This window comes from Hirundo rustica, chromosome 8, assembly GCF_015227805.2.
Source record: "Hirundo rustica isolate bHirRus1 chromosome 8, bHirRus1.pri.v3, whole genome shotgun sequence".
NCBI lineage: Eukaryota > Metazoa > Chordata > Aves > Passeriformes > Hirundinidae > Hirundo > Hirundo rustica.
Window position 1 is genome coordinate 17,932,563 of NC_053457.1, and position 25,847 is coordinate 17,958,409.

At 39.7% G+C, this 25,847-nt stretch overlaps 1 protein-coding gene across 3 annotated transcripts in view; it reads left to right on the top strand.

Moving 5' to 3' along the window:
* Nucleotides 1-25,847, top strand: part of MAPK8 (mitogen-activated protein kinase 8) — a 144,671-nt gene that overhangs the window by 1,219 nt on the left and 117,605 nt on the right. The gene's annotated exons all lie outside the window — the stretch shown is intronic.

A 25,847-nucleotide genomic window follows, 5' to 3' on the forward strand; every position in this document is an offset into this window, starting at 1 on the left:
ATGATGCAATTTTATACAGGAAGGAAATTGCATATACACTTTTTTTTTTTTTTTTTTTTCTTCACATCCAAGTGACAAAGGCTAGTATAAAATCTGAGTGCTACACAAAAGACTGGCTTGAAGCTTTTTCTTCCAATTCCAGAAAAGTATATTGAAATACATTTTGTGTTCAGCTTTCTAAAGAGAAAAGTATGCTTGTGAATCAGGGGCACTACTTGCTCAATGGCTCAAGGCTTTGCTAGGACAAAATATCTTCTCAAGCTGTACAGGGAGAGTTGAAACACCAGGAAAGCCCCAGGCAAGCCCTGTACTTCATCAGGTACCAGATATCAGATGCACCTCACAGAGCTCTGTGTACATGTCTGGCTAGGAGTGAGTTGTTTCTCTTTATGTGTTTACAATGTGTACATAGCACCCCAAAGTGCCAGAGGCTTTAATGCCCTTGCTGTGCTGACAGGTAGGCAGAAGGGCAGCATTCACTGAGGCCATGCCTCAGGGCAGCTGAAAATTCAGCCAAGTCTAAAATACTAGAGCTAAGCATATGTTGATGTGTTTTGCTGTACAAAGATTGATTTAAATAATACATAAAAATGTTCTGTGAAACTTGAGCCTCTGTTCCAGGCTCAAAATTATCAAAATAGCAGTAATTTTTAAAAATAGAACGTGGCTTCAAAGAGTTGTGAATGGAACTGGCTAGTGATTTTTGACCTATGAACAGCATCTTAACAATGGAGATAACTGCTAAGAATCTGTGTGCAGCTTTTCAGTTTTAGCTCCTAGGAGAGGAAGTGTCAGGCTGCTCACAGCCAAAAGTGCATCATTATACTTCACCAGCTGTTTATGTGTAGTGTCCCTGAAGCAGATGCCTGGACTCCACTGGATTCCTTCCACATCTACGCTGACCTAGGAATCAGGCTGTACAGGCTGATTACCAGTAATTAGTAATTTCAGCTTGGGTCTGTCCTTTTGGTTTCATAATTCTGCCCTAAGAACTAAGCCAAAATGCTATTAGAAAAATACATAATCAATCAAATTTGTTTTTTATTAATTTTGTGGGTATGGGGATTTCTGTAATTTACCATTTTGTAAGTGGCAAGTAGCAGGAAGCACATGGAATTATGGCACCATGTTCACATCCAGGAAGGGGAATGCCATAGATGGAGTGAGGAGGTGAGGAGACAAGCAAACCACATTCTGAACATCCAGTGCTCAGAGGCCATGCGTAAAGTGGTCCAAATAATATTCGTTTGTTTGAAATATCTTAATTTTGCTGCAAGTATAGAACCCTTAAGTTAATTTTCAAATATAACAATTTCAAAAGTGAAAAATAAGATTTTTCTTTTCAGTTTAATCTAAACTATCTGAAATGTCTTTTTATTCCCTTTATATCTCTTTCAGATACATATTGCTGAATCTAATTTGAATTGCCAGTTTTGTTCTTATGAACAGAAGTGTCTTCAGATATCTATTCTTAGTAGTTAATAGGATACCTGACATAAAATTTTCTTATGATTCCAGTTCATCACAGATCAGAGCATAACATCTTTGGACCCTCTTGTTCTCTAAAAGAAAGCCATTAGATAAACTCTAAATTGGTGGCTTAGCTCTATTTTCCCCTGCAGAGCCTAAACATTTTCACTGGTAGCTATTATCCTTAGCTGGCAGTAAGTAGCTTATTTACTGACCCCTTGAAGATCAATGGCAGGGCCTTTAAGTGGGTCCATGTTGTACCAATATATAGCAAGAAGCCCCAGTGCAATGTGTTTTCATCTCTTTTTCCCTGACTCTGAAAGAAGTAACTTGCTGTGCGTTGTTGATTCAGCTGGAGCTCCTGGGTGGCCCATGTGCAGTCGGTCACAGGTAGATGTATTGCAGCAGCGCAGACAAAATCCTGGATTATTGTGGTGTGACTGATTCCAGGGAAAAAAGGTATATCCTACCAGCCAGCACATGATATATAGAAAGTATTCTTGGCCATTGGTACTACTTTGATGCCCAGAAGTGGGAGAGGACATGACAAGGATGCAATGTGGCAATACTTGAACAAAGAGAAATGTTTCTCCAGCTATTTTCCGAGGCTTTTTCTGTTTTGTTCCTATCCTGGGGGATCCCTCTGCATTTTATCCTAGAATAGATTTTTATCAATTGATGACATGACAATTTAATAGCATCAAATGTGCTACATATGAGCATAGTATCAGGATAGAGCTATTACTGTTCTTAATACACTGCTTCCAGCAAAATCCACTGACCTCTGACTTCCTGAATACAGTGTATCCAAATGGTGGATTAAAATCACCACCTATCAAGGCACATTATACACTTTGCTTTTCTTGTACCTTATCTGCTCTAGCTTACCAAAGAATCCCCATCACTCTTGGACTTTCATCACAGTACTTTGCACACACCTGTAGAACCTGGTCCCATTGTGTGGCAGTCTCATTGTGAAAGTGTTCCATCCTTTTGAGGTGATGAGCACCTCTAGGTTGATATTTGAAAGCTACTATCTAGCATATCAGGCCCTTGGATATTATGGGATTCACTTGCAGGGTAAAGCACTCGAGACAAAAAAACCCCATTATTTCTTACTCCGTTATCTTATTGTATGTATTTGTTCTGCTGAAAGAGTAGGGAGTTAATATTCAACAGAAATTAATGCTTAATTACAGCCTTTGGATACTGCTATTTCAAATAGTCTAGAACAATAGAATGCAGCTGTCAAAGGAAATAATTGATGTACTTCGTTCTGAAAGTGCTCCTTAGTACCCACCGAGGCAGGAGTCCCAACCTGTTCTCTCTGCCTTAGCCGGTAAAACAGCTCCCTCTGCTGCAGCCACGTCAGAAGTCCTGCCTGTAACAACCTGTGGTTCTTAGCCAACAGTACATTTATGAGCTATTTTCAAAGAGCAAAATAGATGTTTCAAGGCCCGCTGAGATGTTGAACTGTACAGCTGAACAGATTTTGTTTTCCACTTGCACCAGTTTTTGAACAGAGGTCATTCTCTGCATACAAGAAAATATCTGTATCTTAATGCTTTGATGACAACAGTTGCCAAAAAGCAGACAAATGTTTTCATCTACACACTGGAGATATATCTAAACTTTGTTTTTAAATGTGGGTAAAAGTATGTGAGATAAGGAATTTGAAATATGAAAACTGTTGAAAACAGAAAGGAAAGAATTATTAATGAAATCTAGCCTTGCGTTCCAGACAACAGAAATTCAATTTCTGACCATTGGGTGATTGCTTCATGTCTTATGCATTCAGTATTCCCTTGGAAAACAGGGATAGTTTGAGAAGAATTCCTAATGATTGTAGAAAGCTCAGAAGCATTAGAGAATGTGATTTTGAAAAACAGCAGGCCCACAATAACCAGATCTTGTGCCTCAGTGGTAAAACATTGACAATTACTGATTTGTCCATTAAAAGACTAAAACCCTATTGTTGCTTTAATACAACTCGATTTTCAAGAAAATTCCCTGAAAAAATATGCACAAAAGAATTTACCCTTTACCTAATGAGCATGCTAATTTTCTGCAATATAAAAATGGCCATTAATTTTCAAATGGTCTTTAACCTATAATGTGATTCTCCTTGGTCAAATTGGTTTTCCTCATCCTGATCTTATCTGAAATACTTTATTGAAATTATACAGGGAATGGGATCTGGAACACAGAGATACATATAACCCTATAGTGGCAGATAAATACCTTGAAATGTTTTGAGACAATTCCAAAAAAAATGAAATAATCTGTACTTTTTGCAGAGCAAACTCAGAAAGATGATTTTTACAATTTTCCAAAATGCTGCTATGGAGTAGACTTTGCCTGACACTTCCTGGCTGGGTCTCAAGCAAGCAGAGAAGGCAGATCATTCTCTTCCTGCTCCCCTAGCACAGCTGTGACCAGTTCTAATGCCAGACTTGTGATAGGCTTAGACTTGAGCAGACTGGCAGCTGACCCAGGGGAACCTTCGTCTGCGGATGTGCTGGAAGGTGTTGAGAGAGCAGAGCCTCTGAAAAGAAGGATGGAAAGCATTAGATGAAATTCTGATACTTCAATTGTTTGTGGGGTGGGAGAGGTTCATGACAGAGACTGATAAAAGAGAAATAAACGAAAACCATGTGGCTGCTTTGCTGTGTCCCTTTCAATCAGCAGAGGTTCTGTGGGGATGCAGAACCAAGCATGATGCAAGCTCCTTGTCAGTTCTGGAAGGAGCTGGAAACAGATGTTTGTCTATGAGTTGGGACACCTTGTGTTTCCTCACTTTCTAGTCTGTCTAAGTGAAAAGTCTTGCATTCAGGGCCTCATTTACAAATAGTTCCAAATCAGTTTTGCAGGAAATGGCCCCTCAAATGCAGAGTGTAGAGGCAGAAAGGGTGGAAGCAGGGAACCTATACATGTTCCTTTTCCATCCTGGCAACTGGTTATTAGATGTCTCTTTCCATACACAAATTCTGAGGAAGAAATTGGATGCAGCAGTATCACTCCTCGTCACTCAGGCAGGATCACTGGGCCCAAGCAGAAAAGACAGGGAATGAGGAGAAAAATACAGAGATTTCACCAAGGATTCTTAGAGCTAGACATGTACAGTGTTATGTGACTGTGCGTAGGGGAAAACGGAAAAGGAAGCTGCAAGCCCAGGAGCTGGAAAGACCAAATGTGACTGTCAGTGCTGGGCAGGAATGGGGAGACAAGAAAAAGTCTGCTGCTAAATAGATTTGGGATATAAAACAGACAATGAGAGGAGAAGGTCTTTAAGTGGGAGGGAGGAAACAGAAACAAGAAATAAAAGTTTCTATATGGGAAGAGAGTGAGTGGGGAGTCTGAGAGGTTGGGGGAGATTAACAAGGGGATCCCATGCAGAAAGAGCTGTGTGAATATGCAATGCAATCCACTGATTTTTTGCTACTGAGGTTTCTATACCAGTTTCAACTAGCTGACTAAATACAAATTATGTGCAGCTAGCACACAAGATCTGCTCTCGGACCTGCCTTGTCATTCAAGGAGCCTCAGTTATGCCTGTTAACTTAAACTGGTAACTCCACAGTATTGCTGCACAGACACAAGTCCAGTGTGGGGCAGCTGTGAATAAAAGTCTAAGTGTACAGGGAAGATTTAATAAGTGTACTTACAGACCATTTATTGCAAGGTGACAACACTCTCAACTGGAGCTATGGGCTCCTAATGTATTACAGATAATATTTAAATGAGGAAAAATGATGTTAGATTGATATTGTAGAGGGAGGAAGAATGAAGTGATTTTTTTTGGTCCTTACAGTAAATAAATGGGTAATAAACCTTCTCGTGCTACTGGCTTTGATATGAAGAGTGGCCAGTGAAGCCTTATTTTCTGCTTCAATGCAAGGAACAGATTTTCTGTTGGACTTGCAGAAGGTCATACAGTGATTTTAGTGATTCATAGTAGTAGGACAGTGGTCTCTTGAGAGCAGCCATGAAATCTGAATTTTCTAACTGGAAATAATGATATTGTGGTGGAAGGCTCTCATCTGTTGCCAAAGACTCTTAGTGGAAGCTTGTTCCAAACCATGTTTACCACAGTTGTCTCTTTTCCTTCTGCTCACCATGATCCTTTCCTGGCATATAAAGATGAGAAGGATCATGCAATTTGCCACTTTTCTTGTCCAAACAACAAAAATTTTGGAAATTCTGACTTTGCCCAGAAGAGGTTTTGGAAGAAAAAATTAGCTCTGTTCACCTCAGTAGTGATTAAATGTCAGTAAAACTTTTATTTATGTGAAATAAAACTTATTGACAGTTAGACCCATATTTAAATCTCTCCAACCTCTGCTGGAGTACATGAGAATTGGACTGGGGCTCCTTTTTCCTGCAGAGGCTGGGAGGTTGTGGAGACATTGTTTGTGATAGACCCATGGAGACAGAACACAATTAGGGGCTTGGAGGGCAGTGTAGCACAGGCTTCTCTTCTATGAAGCTATTACTAGATGCTTTACCATTTAATGAGATTTACTTAAGCAGAATCAAATTCAGGGTGCAAAACCTTCAAATGGGAACTGCTCACAATGCCCCATTTAGTTGGTTTTGATCATTATTGAAACCTAGCAAGATGTTACTCCCTCTGAAGTTCAAAGTGATTGAGAGCAGATAAATATACTCAATACTCAATAAATATTCCAAATGTTAAAAACAACGTCTTTTTCTTTCTCTGGTGCTTAATAATGCTTGCCATGGAAATGCCTGCAAGCCTTACTCTGACATCTTTATGACAATCCAGTTCTTATAAAAAATCCCTTGCTACTTCTTATCTCCTTTAGCAGTTACATGGCCTTTGAGAGATTTATTTCTGTTGTGGTTTGGGTTTTGGGGCAGCAGTATTTTTTGTGTTTGATTTGCTGGGTTTTCTGGTTTCTTTTTCCCATGAAAAATGAGAGGATAAAAAAGATGGTTATTTTATGGAATGAAAAAGTGAAATCTAGAAAGTTGCTAGTCAATATAAAAAAATATAGGTTGATTTTCTTGAAATGTTTTTTCAGTCGTTTAAAAACATTGCTTCACTTTGATCTTTTAAAATGCCTGCACTTTGTACACAGAAGTTAAATTTTCAAAACAAAATTTCACATTGAGAAGAAAAACAAAATTAGAAAAGCTTAGTCACAATTGCACATACTTTGAGGTTTTCTCCCTCCAAGTGCTGTTGTGTGCCTGCAAAGTTAACTTCATTAGAAAACAGAACAACATTTAGAACATGATGCCTATTTTGTCCTCACAATCCTCCTTTTCAACTATGGTCCTGGAAAATCAGACTGAAGCCTGCCTAAGGAACCCAGCAGAAAGCGGTGTGCTGTAGAGGGTGTGTTAATCGGCAGGGTTCAGAAAATAATCAGGTCATGTCCTGAAGTATGAAATTTGTTAGTTGTGCCCCCTGCAGTAGTGAATGCTGGCTGCCCTCTGACTGTGCATTGCATACAATAATCTCTCTTCAGATTTGTGGCAGAAGAGAGTTTATCAGTTAAGTTTCAACTGGACTAAGGCACCGCTGGCATACTGGGCATCCAGTATCCATCTTTTTCCCTGCTCTGATATTCCACCACACAGGTTGGAGAATGCCTGAGTAGTGAGTCCTACAGTTGTGTCAGATTGTGCAACAGCACCGTAACGTTCACTTCAATGACACAAAAGCTGTATCGTGCTCTTTGAAAAGCTTGTTCAAATTCTAATTCATACTTTCCATGTTATTTTACCTTTTTTTTTTTTTTTTTTTTTTTTTTTTTTTTTTTTTTTTTAAATTCATTTAAAAATAACTGTGAAGTTCTCAAACATCATGTAGACCGGTTATGGACTTTCCTTGCCTGGAGATACTCAAAAGCCATCTAGACACAATGTGAGTAAAATGCACTGGGACACCTTGCTTGAGCAGGGCCTTTGGACTAGATAAGTTCCAGTGATCCTTCCCAATCTTACCCATTTTGTGAATCTGTGAAATATAGCTGCATGCATTTGTTTTTTAATTTTAGTCTTTTAAAAGAGAAAAGACTTCAAAAGCTCTTTTAGTACAATATACATATATGGGTTGAGATTATTAAGGAGACTAATGAAAACATTTTAACTGAGCTGTAAAAGTGTCCATGATACAGGAATAGATCTAGTCAGGACTTTATGACTGGCAGATTAATATCTAGTCTGTAACACCTTTCTTTGTGGCTGCATTGCAAAATAAAAGATTAAGAGAAAGATCAGGTTTGGATTTCTCAAGGGGTACATGTTAATACTCTTTAGCACCTTGGAAAAGAACCATATTTGCTCTTACTGCAATGGAGGTTAAACATAAATGGACTGTGTAGCCCTCTGAAAAGGCAGACATTGTGTATCACTTCAGCACTGATTCTGATCTATTGACTTGGACAGCTTGCTCATGGTCTGTTTTTATCCAATGCTCAGATTTTTGAAAACAACAGAAAGGAAGAGGAGGAGTATTATTTTTAAATGGATCATCCCTCCTTGTGTTTTTAAACCATTTTAGGTGTTGATCACAATATAATGTTAAAGTATATATACATGGAGGTATAAGGCAAGTTAGTAAGTACTATAGTGATTATAGCTTGTTTTAAAATTTGTCTAGACATCCACAGCAGGTGGGTCCTGTCACTGCCCCCACGATATGTAAAAGGGGTTTGTGTGCTTCTGAAGCAAATAAAAAAGATGTCAGAACAAAAGGATCCTGAAAGTGAAGTCAGTTCCTATTGGAAGTTTGAGTTTGTTCTTATAAAATCAAAAGTAAGGCAAAGAGCTGTGGAGGTGTGAACTGGATTATGTACAGGATGTGTGCTGTAATGGGGCAGCACTGGCAAACTGTTCTCTCATCCTTTGTTCTCTTATGACCTGTCGTTCAGAGGCATGAACTGTATCACATGTAACTGTGTTACTTGGGAGAAAAAGTGTGTTCACACTTCTGTTTCACCAACACAAGATTCTGGATTAGGTGCTCTGTGTGGGACAGTAAAAGCAGGCTTCAGCAGCAGCATGTGTGTGTCTTATGACAAAGGACAAACTTGACTATGATGTTGTTCATCATGATCAGTAAACAAGGAATTTGTTATTAAGAAACTCCTTACCAGAATCTGAGCAGTGCTGTAAATTTCAAGGCAATCTTTGGCCACATCAGCTTGACTTTTCCTAGGCTTTATGGGGTTAGGCTGCAAGCATGGAAACTCATGCACTGAGTATGCAATGGGAGAAGTTTCTCATTGTTCCTGGAACACAGCAGAAAAGCATGCTGAGAACTGGAAGAACAACTTAGCAATAAAAAGGTGAATATGACAAGCAGCTCCCAGGGTATGAGCTTTCAGGCAAGGCAAATGAATTCCTCACCCCATCTGGTCCGCAAGTAATGGCTGAACTTCTAAATAACCAGAGTTTGGTTAAGAATTCGACAGCTGGAATCTCCCAGCCATCAGAATCGTACGTCTGTGTTATATCTCCAAAACGCCTATCCTCACAAAACCTGAGGAGTAGTGCTCTCCTTAGAATATTGTATTAGATTAATTCCTGAAACTAGAAGTACAGCAATTTAAAAAAAAAATAAATAAATTGCACCATCTGCTACAGTCTTCAGGTAATTTTGAACATTTCCTGTAGCATGCTGAACAAGGTCATGATGATCTTTCCTCCTGAGGTTCAGTTAGACCCCATTCCAGCATGGAAGGCTGGCTTGGCACAGGTATGACATTTAGACTTGAACCTGGAGTTACATCTCAGAATGCACCATTGGCAGAAACTGTTGGCTGCAGAAAGCAGAAGGGTTAAGCAAATAGATCTTGGTATAAGCAAGTGAAAAATCAGTATTTCTGACTAGAATTACATTTAGGATTAGCAGGCTGGAAAAGCCTGAAATTTCTCTGGGTATGTCTAAGTGCCATGTTTTCTGCAGATAACCTAAGCTGCCACTGATTTGGCCAGAAAATATCAGATTAGTGTTTTCCTTGTATAAGCTGTTCCTGAGCTTTCTCCCCAAAGTACTGGACATGCTTTCCATCAGTATAAGTTGACATGACTTCTTTTTCCATCTGCTTGGAGGAGGGGGGCAGAATGGAGTCAATATTTTAGTTTCTAAAAATAAGCATCCCAGTTCCACTGCCAAAAAGTTGGAAACTTTCACTTGACAATTGTATTTAGAGTTTCCATTTGCTTTGGCTTCCTCCTCTAGATGCCAGTGTTGTGGAAGGATATTACCTGTGTGAACAGTACAGGTTTATGTGAATGAAAGCTTTTCACGCTACTCCAGCCAGCCAGCAGAGTGTGGCACCTTGAGAAGGACAAGGTGCAGGAGTTTAAAGAACAGAGTGGGATAGGAGGAGATGCTCTTCTTAAGGCATTGAAAAGTCAAGGTGGAAAATTGAAAGAGAAGGTTTCCCAGGGCAGCCCCTGTAGTTCATCACAGATGCCTGCTCATTGCTTGTGCTTGCTTTTTTCAAAGGCTGCTGCTCTGGCAAGTGCACAAATTGGGATGATTGATGGCATAATGGCAACTGTAGTTGTGAGCACTATCATCTGCCACCAACTGAATAATAATTAATAAGGTCACCCTGAACAATTCCACTGGCTTGTTGTCTGCTGACATGTGCAACAAATTCTAAAGGGAAGAGACACTTGGTCTGGGGTCCCACCCATCCATTCCCCCTCTTCTCCTTCATCTTCTCACCCTACTTAAAAGCAATTATTTTCTTTTTCCTTCCCCATGTATAAAAAAGACTGCAAAATATTTTTTCTATTGTCTATGTTTCCAACAATGTTATGGACTTCTTTGACATGGTATAGAGCTCCATTAGGACTTCCCAGAAAATGGGATTTGTTTATGCTGATGCTTTACAGCTATAAGAGTTCTTTCTGTATGCTGCTGAAAATCACTGGTTGCTTTGGTTTGTAAGTGCAGCTCTCTTTACTCAGTAATCACCTTCTTTTATTTTGTTACTTAGTTTTCAAGTCACATTTTACTACAGTTCAAGAGGTTACCTACCAGAAATAAAGGAAAATATTTATTTACTTTAATCTGAGGGATTCCTTGTACTGCTTCTGGGTCAAAACATTCAGAGAGACATATTTTTTGTTTAAGTATCGATCCATTAAATTGTCACATTTTCAAGGTAACTTCAAGGTATGACAGTGCCAGATCTATATGCAGTATAATTAATGCTCATCCCACAGAGGGCTAAATCAGGTGGAGAACCATGGAGCTTGGTGTGATTAGGCTCAGAGAGCCTAAACTGATGTTCTCTACAAATAAACATGATGTTCAAACTCTGAATTCTGCTATATTATATATATCTAGATTAATTTAATAACTTATTATCATCTAATAATAATTATATTTCCCAAGTAGACATATAATTTTATATCTCTACAGATGTAAAACTCAGAAGAGTGTTAAGTGTGTATTTCTTTCACACCCTCTGTGTTGCTTTTCTATACCCAAAGCTAGCAACATTTGAGCCAGCTTCAGGAAGCAATAAAGCCATGGAAAAGTGGCACTTAGTTAAAATAAAGTTAAAAGTGAGTGTAAATGGAATTAAATTCACAACTGCTCTTAATCACACTGCAGTCATTATTTTGCATTGATTTTATCAGATGTATCAGGTGTAATTTTATCAGATTAGTCCCATGAAATCGCAGATAATGGATTATTCCATGGCTATTTTATAGCATTTGGCAACAGGTGTTATTGACCCACTTCTATGGAATACAAAACTGAATGAGAAGGAAAAGACTACCCCCTTCTCCCCTCAGAAAGTTTAGGCAGGAATTAACAGTCCTGAATTTGGCTACTTTGAGTAAAAGTGAGAAAGTACACAGTATCGGTGAGAAAGTGAAGAATATGTTTTATATGCATGTGCACACAAACACATACGTGTGTGCACATTTTCTTTTTTAGCAGCAGTGACTCATGACAACTGGAAACTTGGCACCTTCCCTTATTCCAGGTCTGGCATTGTGCCCACTCTGTACATAGAAGGACTGAAAAGCTTTTCAATTTCTCCAATCCAATTTGTATTGCAGTAGTTGCACAAGTTGCCACATGTGTGCTATTAGGAAGTCTCAGTGCAAATGGAAATAGACCTTGTCACGAAATATTGGCATTCATCATTGTTGATGCTGAGCTTCCCCACTTTGAGAATAGTTAGCTGTGGTGAAGTTCATTTACAAACGGATCAAAGCTTTGAAATGGTGCTGACTGGCTAATCCTGTTTATTCCCTCATGCCATTTGATATTAATTGGAGAAAGATCAAAGGATGAAGATTGTTGACTACTATAGGTAATAAAAAGGCCTCCTGCTCTGATATTTGTAAATCCCCTTTTCAATAGAATAAATGAAAATTTTATACAACTATTTTGGATTCTCATGGTGTATGGATTCAGCATACCAAAAACCCCACCAAAACCTGAGGTTAAGTAATATATGGTCAGGCACTACTCAGAGCAGCCACTGACTGTATAAAATGTGGAAAACCCTTAGAAGTTCATTATTTTTCATGATATGTAGCATAGTGAAAATTGCTTGACTGTTTTTTTGTTTCTGATCTGGACAGTTCTGGACGTTTGGAACTTCACTTGAGTCCCCTGAAGTGCTAATGGAATATGAGCAGGGTTGTAATCTCTGGTTTGAACTTAACAGGTTTCAGACTTAGAATAATTCACCTCTGAATATTGCCATGAGAATAGGAAATGGAGAAATTGAAACCTCCACAAAAACAAAACAAACCAAACCAAAAACACCTGGTTGGAATGTCACTTAGACTGCTAGCTGGAAATCCTTCTTTTAGCAGCAGGAATTATGCTGAGTGAAGACACCTCATCACATATGAATGAAATGTTGCTAGGTTTTTTGCTACATCTCTTTTGGTCATTCTTAGAATCAAAGAAAGTGGAAGATAATTTTATTATAAACTTAATAAGTGTTTGGAGTGGGGGTTTTAATATTGGATATATCTCTAGAGCAAAGATACATAAAATCAGATATCATGCTTTACAGATTAATTTTAGAAGGCAGGGACTGCACAGCGCCCATTACAAGGATGTCTCAATGCTGGTGAAGACAATTTTTACAGTGAAATCAAGTAGTTTTTGTGATAGCAGGCAGAAGAATAGATTCAACAGAAATTCCAGAAATCTTGTCGTATTTAGAAGATATAAGTGCCTTGTTCTGTATTGCCATGAGATAGCAATGTTCCACCTGCCTGCATTGTACCCAAATGGATGCAGACTCATCTTTACAATTCTATTTCAAACTGACTGCTCAAATGGCTTCTGTGGCTCTTGGCAGCTTGGAAAAGCTTGGTTCAAGGGGTCCCCTTTTTGTTAACAGTGATTCTTCTCATGGATGTCTCTATGGTCCCTAATTCCAGCTGGAGTCTGAAACAGAAGCTGTGTGTTAATGTTCCACAGCACAGGCTGGGGTTTTCCAGCCCAGACAGTTGCTGGAAATTTTGAAAATCTTGCTAAAGAGCCTTCAGATATCTGCCAGCTCAATTGTTGCTTGGTTGTCTACAGCTGTGGAGGACTGGCTTTGATGGCCTGGATGCCCCCTGCTAGGCCTCTGTTCACAGTTAGATTTAGATGGTTTGGGTAGGATCTAGAGAGAAAGACACAACATTTTAGATACTTCCCCAATTTATACTATAATTTATACTACCCTCTCCACTTAAGATTAGTACTGGCAGGTTGCAGTGTGTCATGAAAGTGGAATGGTACAAAGCTGTAAAGGCCAAGGCTGAAAGCTGATTGCCACTTGAAGGGGAAACACTGGCTGTGCTTCTTCTCTTTTACCCCGTAATTGCATTTAACTTTACCAATGCTTTTTTCTGGGTAGCTTTTTCTTGTTCCAGATCCTTTATGTTGGTCAATGCACTGAGAAAACTGAACTCATCCTTTCCATGCCTGGCCTTTTACTCTTAAAAGGAGAGGCTAATGATTACTGCATTAAGAGTTTAAGAACTTATTTTTTTCCCCACTGTTCCAAACAATTACATAGATAGTACACTGGATTGTGATATTAACTTGTTACAGAAAATGCTGCTCTTATTTCTTTATTCCAACATCTTTTGCATCTTCTATCCAGCAGTATGCCTTATTTTAAGCTGATTCTGCTGTCTGTAAGGTTAGGAGTGTAAGTGCTTATTTCTCATATAACATCAGGGATAATGGGTATGCACTAAAAGCCACAGATACCAGTAGCACTAAATTCTGTGACATTTCAGGTGTACATCTTAGAGGAAAAATTAAATAAAGAAAGCAAACGTCTTTCCATAACCCAAGTCTAGATGGGAACAGGGGAAAATTGTTTGTGCCAGCCCTTCTTCTTTCTGCCCGCTTTCATCCCACAGTTTTAGTACCAAGCATAACCGAAAGCTTTGGAGTGTCTAAACTATTGGAAGAAGATGTTCTTTCATGTTAAGTTTCCATCTGGGTCTAGAGGCAGAAATGCCAGAATACCACAAAACAAGTCTCTTGCATGCTATTTCTGATCATGGTCAGGAATCTGGCCTGCCCCCCAGAAGGGTCTAGATGTGTTACAGCATTAGCAGGCATCCCCCAGAGCTCTGGGATGTAAAGCAGCGTCAGACCATCAGCTCCTTAGACTATTTGCTTGGTTACTGGGTACATGCAGACTTTCCCATGTAAATGTAGGCAGCACTTGAAGACTTCTCAAACACAGCACTGTGCCAGTTTGTGGCAACTTCTGTAAGCAGAACATGAAAAGTATTGCCCAAAATGCCCAACAAAGGTGTGTAGATCTCAGCTGTTCTCAATTGTTGTTCAGTTTATAACTCTCCTTCTGTGCTGTTGTTAAAGCCAATAAATATATCAATAAATGCAAGAGGATCCTTCCATGAAAATAAAAACAGCATTTCTGAGAACATGTGCAAATGAATGCAAGTTTCATGGACTATGAAGATAGTATATAAGAATGTGTTGTGTTGTTGGTTATGTTTGTTAGCTTAAGAGCATTCCTTGGGCTTCTGTGTACAGCAGAAAAATCCCCCTCATTAAGGGATTAAAGATGTTATTGCAATACTATTCATAATGTATACACTTTGCAGCCCCTCACATCTGTTTTCTGCACTATTTATCCAATCATCAAGACCCTTATTCATATTTGCCTTGGAGATAACAGGACAGGATACTGAAGGATTCCTGGGCTGAGAGGAAATGGCAGAGGGTTGGTGTAATGGACTAATTAAAGACTTCAAGCTCCGACTAGAGAAATCCAGAATGCTGTGGTGTGGAGAGAATCACAGGATACATAGAACTAACCCATTTTTAATGACACAGTCATGGTCAAAAAAACATTACATCCCAACAAATGTGCCTCTGCCAGATCAAACAGCTTCTGATAAGTGGCTGATGTTCTCAGCCACACATTGAGATGACAGGTTTTACTTGCACGTGAGGAATGATGAGGAATCCAGGCTGCTTATGAGAGCAGAGAGCTTGATCTCACTGAGGTATTGACAGGCCACATGTGAGTCCATCAGACTTTTCTCTCCTTTTTCTGACCTCTCAGTTGTTTCACTGTCTTGGCTCAAAGAGCTCTGATGGCAAGGTAAAATACAGTATGAAGGTGAAGTCTGTGTTCTTTTCAGTGTAGATAAAATGCCTTCCTATATCATTTCTACTGCTAATAAATGGAGCTGCAGAATACTTGTAATGCATGATTTATAGAAGTGAGCTCGATAGCCTACATCTCTGGGTGTTACTTAGGTTTCATTTCAAAAATTCCAAGAGAAAGAGAATTATACAAAATTTCACTGCAGAACAATAAACATACTTTATAAGACAACTCTTGTAAACTATTTCACATATCTGTTCACCTAGAGATGTGTATGTGCTATGTAAGATGGATGAACTTAATACAAATTTTCAAGCCCAAACCTCATTAATTTAAAAGTTGGAATTATGAAATAAGGTTTTCTGGGTACTGTTCAGGTGTTACTTTGCTGAAGTCAGTAGATAACAATGAAACTTGCACAGGAAATGCTGCAAGTAGTTCTATATGACAGCTAAATATCACTTGTGAAGCATGAGTGAAGTGAAACACCAGGAAAGATGTACAAGGCAAGAGGTAAAGAATAAGGATATGTGTAGTGAAAGGAGTTACAAAGTGCTGGTTATTTCTGTGGCCAATGAGGCAGGGAATTTGTTCATAAAAATTAGAAGCTTCTGAGCTGCTAGGCTTAATGGATTAGAGCCATGATCAGAAGGGATAGCCGTAGCAAGCTCAGGCTCTTTGTTGGCTGGTAGTTGGATACTTAAAACAAGTGTGAGGACATTTCAACTGTCTAAACATTACCCAGTGTTTGGTACAAATCTTCATGGAAGAGAGTTTTAAAGAGACGTTTGAAGAATTTTAGGGTCACATGGCCTGCTTCTTTGTTTGGTTATTGCCACTGGTAAATCAGTTCTAAACAAATGACTGTTTAGGTGTGTATTTAAAGAAATAAGAAGGCTTGCCAAAACAAGAAATTCAAAGTTTAGAAAAAAGTTGGAGCTTCAGTCTGCAAGAGTAGTTTACCAGCCTCCAGGCTACTGAAACTTCTCCCTGGCCATCCCTCAGCTGTGCAGACAGTCTAAATTGTTTTGGCAACCAAGTGTGCTTTCTCCTATAACAGACCAAAAGACTGTTTTACAGAAGGGCATACCATGGCCCCCCTTGGCTGCCACACCCCGTAGCAGAGTGTGGCTTAATCTGAGCCTGGGTGTGCTTTCTGCATGAGCAGAGCTCTTGCTCTCTCTGCAGTGCTGCTGGCTCTGCTCCTCTGGGGAGTATTGGCCTCTGCTCGCTCCATGGTCATGGTTGCAGTGGCCTGACAGCTCTTGCTCCGTAACATAATAATGCCATGGAGCCCTTCCGCTAGGGAAGTTCCTGTCTCTGCTTTAGAGCACTCAGAGCACAAATCCATTTGCTGTCACTGTATCAAAAGCTCAGTTTGGTTGTGAATTTAGGGATTAATATGACCCCAGAGTTCTCTGGCTTGGAGATATACTAGAAGCAATTGGACCTGGCTATACCCTGAAGTGCCAGTGGAAAATGCTTTTTGAGTTTGCTCTTAAATTCTGCTTTCTTTCAACTTCCCACACTGTGTCTCTTTCATTTATAGAGGTCTGACTCAAATGTCCCTATTTGAACACTGCTGAACTGACAAGTTTGATGAGATGAGCACAGATGAGAGCAGATCTTTAGACACATTCCTGTTTTCTGACCTGGGCGCTATGAAGTGTTTGTCTGACGTGATTTTCTCAGAGGAAGTGAACCCTAGCATAGTGGCCTGATGAGAATTACCTAAAGGCCAGGGAATGGAAGAAGCTCCATTTAGCCAGAATTGGTTATTGGAGCAAACTAGAAGCTCTAAATTTCTAGGAGGTGAATAAAAGAGACTCAGGGCTGAACTCAGAGATGGGCTACCAAACACTCTCACTGCAGTAGGAATTGCAGCTATTTAACTACTTGTAAGTCTCCTGTTTCCTGTCACCTGTGCACAGGACCTCTGGAGAAGGTTTACTTATGTAAGAACAGTGATTCTAGTTTGATTTTTGATTGTCACTAAGGAACACTGTGTTAGGCTTTGTACAGTTTTTAATGTGCCAAATGGCATGGCTAGTGGTTAAAAAAAACATGAATTCTGCACCTGCATTTTTTTTTTTTTTTTTTTTTCCTGGCTTCTCAGGTGATCGTGAGAAAGTTTTGAATTTCCATTTTTTCTTTTTCCTCACAACTGAAGTTGGACCACCTCTGTAACACACTTGAAACTTTATGGATGAGAAGTATAAGACATTGCTTTGAATGTGTAGTATTATAGTCATATTAATATCAAAGATGTTGATGTTTGTCCAGATAGGACCCGATCAAAGATGTCATTAGTTGGGTTTGCACAACCTGGCTAAGGCTTTGTTCATCACTCTCTGATGGACCTAAGGTACCACTGAAGGGCAGGAGGTCCTCATGTGCTTTTACCACTTAGTGATCTGAGGAGAGACAGTGACCAGCATGAATGGCTGTGATGAGCACACCCTGCTGCCTGTCACAGTCACAGGTTAATCAGGGTACAGTAATTTGTGAGAACATTAATAAATACAAATCACTCTCTAGAGGGCTGCAATGCATTATTTTACCTCTCAACAATAACAGACCTTATTATCTTTTGGGGAGAAGCTCCTCTCAGGGCAATCAAGGATGGACACTTTTAATGAAGACAAATGATCTCCTTCAAAGGAGCAGTGAGCCTTGATTTGGCTTAATGGCTCACTAGTACGAAGCATGGATTTAATCAGTGCTCCAGCTTCTGTCACGCATGGGCCTTGAAGTCAGGTAATTGGAGGCAGGTGCTAAGTACAATTTAAATGAAATGTCTAGTTAATAAGGACAGTTTGAAACATGCAATTTATACCCCTCCCCCTAGTCCTACTTTGCTCAGGGACATGAAGGCAGCCAGCTGTGCTTGGAACCAAATGACTTAATTTCTCAACATTGCCTTTCGTGCTCAAAATACTGTGCTGCTACTTTTAGCTTGCCAGATGCCCCAGTTGGAGTGACCTTCTTTCAGACAAGATGGGCAACTGAGGGACTGTTGAATCTCATTATGCTTTGTTTTGTGCCGGAAGAAGCGGCACAAAACCAAAATCTGGGCAGAGATGAGGTCCATAAGATTCTGGCTCTTAAATATCTCAGAGTCCAGTGAGGGAATGAGAAGGATCAGAGTAGTTTCCCTAAATGTGTATTGATCCTAACCGTGGACCTCAGTGTGGCTTTCCAGCCTGTGCTGGCTATTTTAGAAGGGCATAACTGCTTTGCTGATACTGGAGTTTGTACATCACCCAGTTTCTCTCATATTGGAAACGAAGGAACTTTCTGGAGAACACCAAGGCTCCTTTCCTGCACGCCAGCCTGATACATTTCCTTCCAGGAACACAATCACAGTTTGTGTTTATATTAATATCTTTTTCCTTCTTGGTGCTGATAGGGCATGAAAAAAAGCATATCCTCCGAACTTTTGGGTACCAGCAAGAAACTTCCTACTACTTGTGGCCTATGTGCAGTTTCATTTGGAACCATGTAGGAATTGTCAGCATCCCTAAGTCCTGTACTTTGAAGAGAAGAATTTTGCCCTTTTTTTTTTTTTTCTTTTCTTTTCTTTTCTTTTCTTTTCTTTTCTTTTCTTTTCTTTTCTTTTCTTTTCTTTTCTTTTCTTTTCTTTTCTTTTCTTTTCTTTTCTTTTCTTTTCTTTTCTTTTCTTTTCTTTTCTTTTCTTTTCTTTTCTTTTCTTTTCTTCTTTTTTTTTTTTTTTTTTTTTTTTTCCCCCCCTTGAAAATCTTGGTCATTGAGTCATCTGCTTCTGAAGTAAAAAATGCTTGTAGCTGGGGAAGAAAATCTGACCATATAACTTTGAACAATTGGAACACTACCGAACAAAAAAATAAATGCTTATTTTTTTAATGAATTTCCAAATTTCAAAGGATGACCTCTCTTATTTTCAGGCATTTGATGACAGCAATGCTGAACCTTATAGAGTGTAAAGGGATTTATAGAAAATTCATTGAATATCACTAATACGTTTTTCATGCTCTAGGTTTGCAGACATGAATTAACATGAATCTGGGTTTTAAACCCTAGTTACTTAAAAGTAGGGTTTAGAGAGCAAAAGCATAAGCACAATACTATAGGTACTACAGGATCTCCTTTGTCCCTTTTAGGCCTTTCTGCTATCCCTTGAAACTCACAGTTGAGAATAGTGAATTCATAACAAACCCAAGATTTTACTTCTGAGGGAGAAAGTAATTAGCCACTGGGTGTGGAAGTATTTTCCATTAGCAATTTTTTAAACCCAGACTGGAATGCAACTAAGCCTGAAGGGACTACATGACTGGGAGAAACCACAAATCTTCACTACAAGGAGATTTCTATGATCAACTGCTGGGACACTCATTTCTTTGTCAAGGAAGTACACACAGGCAAACAAGGACCATGGATGCAACTAAGGAGTCAGATATTTCTGTGTGCTATCTTGGGATGGCATGTGCTGTTCTGCTTTGCAGTAGGGCAAGGCAACAGGTGAGGCTGCCTCTCTACAGCAGGACTAAAGTAACTAAACCTGAGCCATGGTAGGTAGGTGCACTTATTTCTGGCAGCATGATGTGACAGTGATATTGGAAATTGATTTCTCTCTATTAATACTTCGTTACAGCAGCATCATTCAAGATAAGTTGACCTCTAAGGAATCTTTTTTAATGAAGAATTAAAGTAATCTCTGGCTCAAACTGCTTATTGAAGTGCTTGGAAACAGGGATTGTTCCTGGGGGCCTCTACAGTCTAGATTGTCTAGATTTCAGGAAACCAAAGAAGTCTGGGCTTTTCAGATATGTTTTGAAATTCATTGTTGCCTTTTTTTTTTTTTTTTAATTTTTTTATTCCCCCTTTTCTTTTCTTTTCTTTACTTTTCTTTTCTTTTCTTTTCTTTTCTTCTTTTCATTTTTTTTTTTTCTTTTGGGAAAATAATGATGACCTATAATTAAGAGATGAGAAAGAGAACAATATTGAGAGGGCAAATGGATCAAGAAAAGAGTATTTCAAGAGAAATACAGACCTTTTAGATTGGAAGTTAGTGTTCAGCTGATCAGAGTCCTGCTACCCTTCTGCTTTATGGCTTGAATTCCTTACAATAGCATCAAAGCTGGAACATTTCCCATCAGTTACAAAACAAATAAAAAGCAAAATATTCAGATGGCCTTTCAAGTTCATAGCAACGCTGTGGTCATGGATGCAAAAAAACCTGCAAAAACCTGCCAGCTATTAGAATTACTGTGTAGCTAATTTGCTACCAGAAGCAGTGGACAATAGCATGGGCTGCACCACAAACTGAACAAGGCTGGCTGTTGTGTGAGCAAAGGCATTGTGTCAGTTGTGATCATGTCTGCATGTAGTGAAGGAGAAAAGCAATGTTCTGTGAATGGCAGAGGTTTGTGCTTCTAATCCCAGAGTCACGTGTGTGTAAGTAGAGTTTGTCACGACAATGGATGCTGATGGGAGGGAGAAAAGAAGGGTAATTCAATTCTGTACTAGATGACAATGTGTTACCACGTCTACCTTGCCTTTTAAATGTTGATTGTTTCTGTGTACTTGTCAAAGCGAGATATTTATGACAGAAAGAGAAATTGCTATTCTGTCAGAAAAGAAATACAATGATTTTGTTTTCAGTCATTGTCCCAAATGAGGAGAAAGTTCCTAGAAGAAGAGGTATTTGTGATAACTATATAGATCACTTTAGTTGATGTAGGAAAAAGAAGTGGAGAGAAAGCCTAGGCTGGAATCGTATTTCCCCTCTCCTTCTCAGAAATAAGAATTGGGACCGTGTAATCATGAAGTGGTTAGTAGTTGGTGTGTGTTGCATCTGCAGTCATGAACTTCTCCAAAGGTATACACAGCTCCTAGAGACAACTCACACCTTGATATGAGGATATTCCACTTTAGATTAGCTGATAGCTGCAGTGCACAAGACTAACTAGGGTTACCTGCTGCATCACAGCAATAACACGTGAGACTATCTCCTGAGCTGAATCACCCTAAGACTGGGCAGTATTCTCAGAGTGATTGAACTCAGGAGATGGTCTCATGTTATGTTTTTCTCATGTTAGTTTGTCAGGGCACCACCAAGTGTGCCCAAACTGTGTTTGTTCTTCTGCATGCCCTTGGCTGTTGTGTACTTTATGGGGAGCAATGTGCAATCTATTCCCAGCTACAAAGAATAAACAGGCTCTGCAGTTCTTATGGACAATGATTGCCTCAGTATGTCACTTGTGAGAGCTGGTGCAAAAAAAAACCTTCCAAGTTTCCCCATGTACAAGGTTGCAGAAATAAGGCAACAGGGCAGAGGTTCATTGATACTGATCAGGATTCACTTTCCTAGCTCTCAGAGCTGTTCACCGTAAGGCCAAGTCATTTTGTCTCAATGTGTACTTCAGTGTCTGTAAAGACCCCATAAATAATGCTCTCAGAAGTGAAATTATTTTAAGCCCTCCATGAAAAGTTCTATCCAAGCCCAAGCTGTCATAGTCAAGCCAGCCCCAACAATACCTCATGGAATGTGTTTCTTTCATGTTTGTTCTGGGGCCATGGGGAACAATGTCCTTTCAGGACAATAGATGTCTGCAATTCATGGTGAATTTCCTTTCCTTCTCTCATTAAAATCCATTCATTTTCAGCTCAGCCTCTTCATTCTCAAAAATACATCTTGGATATTTGTCAACTTCTATTCATTTTACTTAGCCTTTGCATCTAATCTTTTTGAGTCTGAACATTTCCTCTGATGGCAGAGTCTTGAGAATGCTATTCTGCCAATTGGGATGCATTGAGGAGAGCCTCTTGGCAAGCTGGCTCATTCTTGGGAAACAGACATATTTGAGTAGTGAGACCTCAGGCATTTATACTGTGCAGGACACCACAATGCTCAGCACTCAGTAAAACTCAGAAGAGAACCACTGCCTAGAAAAGCAAAATGCTTACTGGCAAATGTTTTTCAAAATGGAAAGCTGGCTTCAGTGCCCAGTTTAGTTCAGTACTCCCTGTGAAGTGTCAGGCAGGCCACTTCATCTGAGCATGTAGCCTGGAAGGCAGTAACACAAGCTTGCTTCTTGTGCATTTTATTGCATCTGCCTTCTCCTCTGACATGTGTTTCAGGTAGAGGAGAGCAGAACTGTGATGGTGTTATTCCCTGGTAGTAAGTGAAAAGAGATTGACTCCTTTCAGATAAAACTGTTCATTAGCAGTGAAATCATAGTGGCTTTGGCCCACTTTTGATTCAGCAGTGTTTCATCCTTTCACTGACAAGGAAAGACTGCCCTCAGCTTCTTACCCTGTTCTCTTGAAAAGGGAAAGACACTGTACGTGACTGGCACTCAAGAGAGAGGATTCTACTGCCCTAACTCCAGAGATCTTTGAGAGCTTGGTGACATCTGGTGGGAACTGGAAGGATCACAAGCCTTTTGTGATTGCAAAATAATTTATAAAAATAAATTTTAAAAATAGTCCTCCCAAAATAAGCAACAAAAATTTATTGATTTTATGATCAGAATCACAAGAGTACAAAATCTAAATGTAATATAATGATACATGCTGAACACATGTAGTTCAGAGATCAAAGGGCTTGAAATGCTGGTGGGACATAACAGATCTGAAATACAAGGAATTTGTCATTGGATTTTTACAGGAATGTAAATGCCATATTTTTATACTGTCAGAATATCAGTATAAACCCCAGATTATGCAGATCCCAACTGCTCATCATGCAGCTCTAGGCACCTAAGATATTACCAGTGTCCATTGTGTTGTAATTTGCCAAGAGCACATACAGTAATACCTTAGCCTGGAATGTACCGTTGTGGATTTGTTCAGCGAGCCACTAGTGAGCAGTTAGAGATGTGTGTCCAGAGTTAGGATGAGATGTGGGTCTTGCAATGGGCACAAAACTTCAGTGAAGGGAAAGGTAGTGAAGTTAAAGTTAATTCTGGTAAGGAAAAAAGGAGGGTGTTGCATGAAGTTCAAGTTAATTATCCTATTTGATCTGCATGAATATGTTTGTGAATGGGTTTTCCATCTTTTAAATCCCATAAATGTAAACACTATTGCCTTTCCTCTCATTTTTGCAAGTGCACTTTTTGGACCTAGCTGTGTACAGCATTTCTGCAGCTTCCTTCACAAGATGGAGCAAATAATACCAGTAAGATTTTCTCCCAGTGTGTTTTAGATATTGGAACAGTATGTCCCCTGAAAAACAGAGCATTCCCTGTATTTGGCAGAGGTTTTGTGAGGTCTTTGATAAAGGCAGAAAAGTCTGAAATGTTATTAATCAATCTTCTTTTTTCCTTCCTTCTTTTCTAGGATTACTAATGGGAAAGAGTGAATTTAAGAGGGAATCAGTAAAATGATGGTCAAAGTTTTCAGGATCAATTATGAAAGCTACACCATAGATCTAGCTGCAGCTGAGAGTTCAGAATGTGGATACACATTGAAGGATGCTGAAAAGGGACCTTTCAGACTTTTCAGCCACTGCTAAGTTTAAACAATCGCAGCCTGTTGCTGCAGCGTATTGATCTTTTCATCCTTTGGTAAGAAAGAGTTAGGTTAGAGGACAAAGCAGGGTGGATTTTCAGCCTATCAAGTCCAAAGCAGTTGCCCTTTTAGCTACTTAGGAGAGATTTTTTTATTCTGATGATTCTGGTTGTGTGCCTTGAGCAGATCTCTGCCTCCCTTCACATGCCAGTTCACCTCTGCAGTGTTGTCATGATGTGCAGTATCACTGCTGATAACTGTTCTAGCAGAGCCAGTTGTCCACAGACCTTCATATCTGGGGCTGCTTGCCGCTGTGTGAGCTCTGTCCCTGTTGTTTCTGACAGCATGAGCTGACCTCATTCACTCCAGTGGGTCCATCACACACATTCTCACTGGGTGATTTCCCCCTCTGACGGGCCATTGTCAGCACCCATCCCTGCCAGGACTCTGCGAGCCCTCGTCTCGTGTTCCTGCAAGCACAGAGCTACACACTGATGGGCCCTTGCTGAAAGCTGGTCTGGTGAGTGGCCTTTGTGTGGGCACAGTGAGCACACGGACCTAAAGCCAGCTGGGCTGACCTTAGGCCTTTAACATGGTAGACTATAGGAAATCTTTGGAGTTTAGAGTTTGGTAAGACCATTATTTTAGCTTCCCTGACCAGCACTGGAGCTGGATGCAGTTCTGCTGACCATGAGGAATTCATGGAACTGTTGTGACACAGTGGTAACTATTATGACACAGTGGAAAGCTGTTAAGTCCATGCACAGAAAGCCTTGTTCAGTGCTCTGCTATACACATGACATCTTTTGGATCAGAAAGTTTCTTCTGCCCAGACATGAATCGAGGTAAAATCCACACTTACAAAGTCTCTACTAGCTGTAAAAGATTGAATGTTAAATTAATATTCATAAATAATTAATATTATTGTAAATTTGATTGACTATTTATGATTCTGTTCTGTAGAAAACAGTGTCACATACAGGCACTCACATGCAAACACACACATTACTGTGTTTTGAGGATTGAACTGATGTCTGATTTTAGTGTAGATTATTCTGTGATTTAGCAGAAGGTGAGAACAAAGGAAAAAAGAACATTACTACAAAAAGCTAAAGAAATGTGGAAATTCCCCCATGTCCTGTGTAGTTTGTTGGCAATCTGTGTCCATTATCAGCCTGCTCTCATGGCAGGTAAATGCATCCACACTAATGCTGATGCCCTTCCCAATCTTTCCAGCTTTCTCACATACTAGTACACATCATGTGTTTTGTGACATGAGATGAATTTGAAGAGAGTATATTCCACCTCTTCCAGAAGTTAAGACAATAGCAATATACAGGCTTGGTGCACAAATGACTGAGAGTTAAGAGCAGATCACTCAGATCCCAATCAATGTTCAAAGAACAGCCAGACAGGAAGAGAAGTACTGGCATTTTGGAGGGAAACTGTGAATGCAATTGAACACGTGTAAACCCTCTGACTGAAAGCTGTGGAGAGGCCAGAGCTCCTCTCTGGGGATGTAGACATGGGAGTAATGGGCACATTACCCTCATCTGTGCCACGTAATGATTTTGAGGCAAGTTGGACTGAAGCTACAGAGAGCAGCAGCTTTGCTAACAGTTCTTCTTTCCTGCCTAAGGCTTTCATCACTTCAGCTGGCTACAGGCCATTGATCACTGAAGTCCTGACCACCTGGAGGTAGCTTAGGTGCACTTTGAATTCCTCAAGGACTTTGACTTCCTCAAAAAACTGGGAGTCAAGGTGCACAACCAGAAGGGAGGTGTGTAAACCTTTTACTATTAATGAAACTACAAAGAGGGGAGGAATAAGTGGAGAAATCTCTATGCCATTGAAAATCTCAGCAGGAGCTGGCATGGAGTGCTCTTGAAGGAGATATTCTTGCCTGGAGCAATGCTGCTCTGAGGGATTTGGGTATTTGTATTGAGCTGAGAGGCGTGGTCATCCCAGTGCTGATGGCATTCCAGGCTTTGTCTGGATTCTGTCTATGGGAACAGTTTTATGGCTTTTGATCTAAAATTGCTGTCAAGCAAAAGGAATGATGCCGAGACCGTGCTAAGTGACTAAGTTAGGTGATGCTAGCAGAACTTCTAGCTGTGAAATACCACTTTGTGCCTACTCAGTTTTCAAATGATACCTTAGCAGAATCCTACTCTTTCTCATAGTGAATTTTTTCCCTTAATGATTCAGTACTAATTTCCTAATAACAGAGATAGAAATATGCTCCATGTGTCCTAACTCACACACACAGGTGAA